Here is a 5824-nt window from a genome sequence, read left to right as displayed (position 1 = left end):
GTGCTTTTAAAGAAGTTCTTCAAAAATGCTCTGTAATTTTCTCTGTTGTCTCCCCCAACCCCCTTCCCACCGAGATTTATTGCAGCTTGCTATTTGGAGGCTGAGGCATTTTATTGCATTTTTTTGACTGATGTGTAGGAATGCTGTAATTGTATATTTTTCTTGGATCCAGAATAATAGTTCAAAAAATTTTGCCTCCCTTGGAGTTGTACAGACAGTAATATTATCTGTACATAGGATCAGTTTCATCTCTTCCTTTGTAACTTTCATACTTCAGATATCTCCCTTTCCCACTTCTGGAAGACTTCTGCGTATTTAATTTTAAGCAACGCTTTTTCTTCATCTACCGAGTTATTAGTATAGATCTTTTCCTCTAACCAATAAGATGTATTATAGAAATAAATTTCCAGATGCTGAGCCATCACTGCAATCCTGAGATAAACCCTATCAGTTCTTTTTTGGTTTGTTTGTGAGCAACTGCTGAATTGTCATATCTTGTTTAGGATTTTTAGCAACTATGTACATAAGTGAAATGATCTATAATTTCCATTTATACTGTCCTTGGCCTGGTTTGAGATCAGTTAATACCATAGGTGTAAGATGTGTTGGATACTTTTTAACTAAAAGTTTTTATAATACAGGAATTAAGTATTCCATGAAGGCTTAGTAAGTCTGTATCATCTGTGGGGAGAAGACTCATGATTATCAACTCAGTCTCTCTCATGGTTATTGGTTTATTCTGACTGTCTATTCCTTTTTGAGTCAATACTGATAATGTATCAATATTTTCTAAAATATAACACATTTCATCTATGCTTTCAAATACCGTGGTGTAAAGTTGGTCATCCTGCGTTTGTGTGACTTTCAGAGCCTTTATTGGTACTAATATGACTTCTTCATTTAATCATCAGTATACCAGAAAAAATTAGTCATCATTTGTCATCTGGGTCCAATGGACCCTTTTAATTTTTAAGAACATTTAAAGTTATTTAGCAAAATGTAGAGAATAAAGAGATAGTTAGAAAGAACTTTATTAGACATCTTAATAAGAATGTAAACATAGGAAACCCAAATTTTTATTCAGTATTTTCGTGGTTTTGAAAGTATTTAATATGTAAGATGGGTAGCATCTCGAACATAAATAGGTGTTCATCTACTGTCACGAACTTAGAATATATTCATCTTATAAACCTTGGCTCCAGAGTTTAAATACATCTCTAATGGGCTTTAGTTTATTATTACTTCTTGTTCTTTTTACACTTGCATCTTTAAAATGCAATACATTTAAGAACTTTGAGGTCATATTTTTGTTAAGGAAAGGATGGTCATTTCTTTTTGCTTCATAATTGCAAAACACTTTCACTTTCAGATTTACAAACACCAATCAGAATGGTAAATCCAATTGATTTTTCACTTTTACATCATCTATTTCCTTTTAATCAATTCTGAATACACACCTGCCTTTAGTATTTGTCTACCTACAATTCTGATTAACGAACATAAAAGATGTTCTTGTCACAAAGTACTATGATGAAGTCTTTCCTTTTGGATGACTGAGTAAATGAGAATATCATATTTCTTTCGTCCTTAGAAATATATTGTTCACTCATTGATTCTTGAATTTGAGAAAAATTTTTCTAGGATATTGTCATCTGAAAATTTATAGTCTGAGAGTTTGCTTATAAGAGATCAGAGTGCTGAGTAGTTTAATAATCATGAAATACCTGCTAATTTTCTTTTCTTTGCCATTATGGGTGAAAAATTAAAAATGCCAAATTCTTAATTGTGCCCAAATAAAAGCTTAAAAAAACATTTACAGAGATTGTGTCTCCAGACTTCTTTTATCCCTTCTTTAAAGATGATGCAGGATTTAGGGCAATGCAAAGAAAACAGAAGGATGATGCAAGTGATGATTATCCTTGCATTATCCTTCTAGGTGATTCCATCACTTTGTTTTCTTACTGTAGTTCTTTTTTTAAGGATAGTTCCTGATGTTACACCAAAGGTTAACATTGTTTATATTTTTCCTTTTGTCCTTTTTTTTTATCAATCTGTTTTTTTTTTTTTTTTGGCTCCACAGTACGACTTGAGGGATCTCAGGTCCCCGACCAGGGATTGAGCCTGGGCCACAGCAGGGAAAGCCTGGAATCCTAACCACTAGGCCACCAGGGAACTCCCTTTTCATCAATCTTTATCGACTTTAGTTAATCCAAGGAATAGGCTTTTTTGTTGACAATCTCTATAGCTTTGCCTTGTTTCATTGACTTATTTTTTTGAGGGTACTTTTTGTTTTTACATTTATTGAACATTTTGGTCAGAAAACATGATCTGCCTATCAATCAAATCTTTGAAATCTGCAAAGAGTCTCTGTGATTTACAACACTTATAAAAAATTTATTATATACTTGTGTACTTGAAAAAATGTGTACATGTTGTATATAAATATATAATTTCTATTTTATATACCAGTTCTTTATATCCCTACAAATTCTACATCTGCTTGTTATATCCATGTCTAGTAGAGATGTGCTAAAATCCCCACTGTGATTGTGAATTTCAATCTTTTTATAGCTTTTTATTTTAGATGTTATCTTTTCTAAACCAACAAATAGATTGATTCCATCTATCTAATCCAATCTGAAAATCTGCCTTTTAAAAGATATTACTTTTTTAAGATTCATTGTTATTAGGGGAATATTTGGACTTACTGCTGTTATTTACTTCTTTTCCTGACTTCTCTTGGATTTATGGTTTACTATATTCCTCTTTCTCCCTCCTCTGATGATTTGAGAGCTTTAAAAATTTTAGTCATATATTCTCTAAAGTAATTTTGAAAAGTGATGTACCCTTTTATACTTTTCAAGTCAACATAAAAACACTTTTATCGTAAGTTTCAAAAATTGCAAAGGAAGTCATTTCGGTAGCACTGATGTTTTAAGCTAAATCCATTACATTATTAAAGTATCCAACTGAATCTAATTATCACAGTAATTTGCTATCTAAAAACACTCCTTAACATAGTAGGAAATTTTACACTATTTTATTCCCAACTCATATTTCCATTTTACTTTCCCACATAATTTTTATCTCATTGTAATAAAGTGTAATGCTTGAAAGTCCTTACTGATATCTTGTCATACATCTGTTTCTCAAAAATGTATGAAAAATATATTTATTGAAAAATAAATATAAATTTATTGAAAAAATATATTTGGAAATTAAAAAAAAACCCATTTCCAATGGCTATAAACTTCCAAGTGTTGAAGTTATCTGTTATCTGGATTATCATTACTATTCAAACAATAAAAACACCATAAATACTGCTAATTGCTAGAATGAGACATTAATTTTATTACTATTTTTAAACTATAGATATAAATGCTGAGAAAACTCATTTACGCAAATAAAAAGGGATAGACTTTTGTTATAGTGATGTCACTTAATTCTTGTACACCTTTTAAGTTATATGCCAAAAATAATAAACTGATCATCAAATTATTTTTAATGATCTTTAACTAACAATCTGATTAAGTTTTCTTCCATTTTGTTGAAAACAAAGAATTGAAAAACCACCCTCACTGAAGACCTTGTTGTTCAGGCCATTTTCTTTCTCATATCCTTGGAAAGTTAACCAAAGGCTTTACTGAGACTTATCTATAACTTTTTCACTGACAGTCATCTTGTTTATGAAGCCTAAAATTAAGACAACCATGAGTATAAACACCCCCATAAATTCCACATAATTATTGAGGATAATTCTACATAGATTAGAGAACAGAATATAAATACCTGAGAAGGAAGGATTAATCCTAACTAAGTAAAGCTGGTTTTCCAAAGTTAAATGCACTGTCCTCGACTATGTTTTGTGGACATTTACACCCAAACCTATACGTAAATACATGTTCTGCTTTTAAAAGTATTGTTTATGGTATTTTATCAAACTAAGATGTACATTTTAACATCTCTGAAATTGGGATGCATCTTATAATTGACAGCATATTATAGTTTAGTTGGCAGTGTTTTTACTAAGTGGTATATAATGGATTATATATAATTATATAATAATAGTTTCTTAGGTTAGATGAAAAATTAGACTGTGGAAATTAAGAGCAAAAAAGATGTTGGGTCACTACTAAGTTCTGGGTTTATACAACGTATACTTACGACTATCATGGGTTTTATTTACAGTAAAATCCACAATATATTTCTGTTAATTTAAACTAAACACATAGTAGGAATGAAAAATAAAACAGAGGAATGGCTCAGAGACAATAAGCAGGAGACTTGGGCCAGGTAAAAAATTAATACGGATTTATAGAATCTAATAATGAACTGGCAAAGGATAATAAAAATGTTTCTCCTAAGAATCTGAAAAATGCTCTAGAAAATATAAAAATCATGAACTTACCTCTGAAATATGATGTTTTAAGATGTAAGGTTAATATGTCAGAAATAAACATGGAAATTTTAACTTCTTCCTCCTTGAAATCATGCAAATTATGCTATTAAGACAGGTTTGAGACATATTCATCAGGTTCTTTATCATTATTGAAAATGGGGAAAAGACAGTTTGCTTGACAGCAGATTCACCAAAACCCATCATGCTTGTATACCAATCTTAAATATTGTAAGATAAATGAGGCAAGCAACTTTTTCATTGTTTCCTAAAAATAAAGTGCCTTTCCCTTCATATTATGTTCATGCTCTCTTTGCTTTCACATGGTTCACCCACAGGAAAAATGATTTTTTGAATAGTCAGGAGACAAAAAAGGCAAGGCCTATAAACAAAAACTGTCATCCCTCTATCTCCCTACTTGACAACACATCGGAGTTCTGAATATCTCCACATGGGCCAACATTACTCATTTCTAAGACCACACTTCACCTGTGATGAAAATACGTTAACTTCCACCATACTTCCTTGGGCAGTCAGAAAGGTCTGCTTGAGTTCAAAGGGCAGGGACATAACTCTATATCTTGATGAGGTAGAGGCAAGGTTCTGGAAGAGTCTGAGGGACTTGAAATATTGTTGGCATCATTTTTGAAAAGCACAACCTGCCATAGGTTTCTTCTGTCAAGTGGGAGAAGGGTAATTATGAAAAGGCAGAAGGGAAGAAAAGAGAACTGGCATAATCCACTGGTCATGGAAGTGTTCTTTAAGCACATCATTTTAACTAGAGTGCATTTGGGATTTGAGGATCTGGATCAAAATACTCTTGAAGCTATCTTTGCCTTTATAGTTAAATACTCCCAGAAGTATAAACACCCGTGTTTGAAAACCCAGCTATAGATTACACTTCCATGAATATTTAAGATGCATACTTAACTATAAATTTCCCTAACAGTTATTTAGCGTCTCTGTGGAGGTAAAAATGTGTATTCTGGAACAATTAAAAAAATCATTTTTCATTTAAAAGAATGATCAATTCCTTTCACTCAGCTAAACAAAAATGGGCTAGTAATATAAACAAACCAATATCAATGTCGAAAGACCTTTGATAACTATATACACTACCAACCAGAGCAATAAAGCAATGTATCGTTCCTAAGGACAAAAATGTTTCTCTTAAAATCAGAAAGGTCAGACCTCTGGAAGATGTTGGTAACTTGGCAGAAGAGAAATTTTACATTTAGTTGTTTAACATTACACTTATAAAGTAGTAAAATAAAATGCACATAAGCCATTAGAACAATTATAATTTGAATGTTTTCCAAATATGATACGAATACATTAGCATAAAACCTTTCTTGACTTCCTTTTTTATTTTTGCCAATAATCCAGTGATCTCCAAGCAATGGCTTAATAATTATTTCTAAATGTCAC

The sequence above is a fragment of the Balaenoptera physalus genome (genome assembly GCF_965194825.1).
Source record: "Balaenoptera physalus genome assembly, chromosome: 8".
Taxonomy (NCBI): Eukaryota; Metazoa; Chordata; class Mammalia; order Artiodactyla; family Balaenopteridae; genus Balaenoptera; species Balaenoptera physalus.
Note: the sequence above shows the minus strand (reverse complement) of the source record.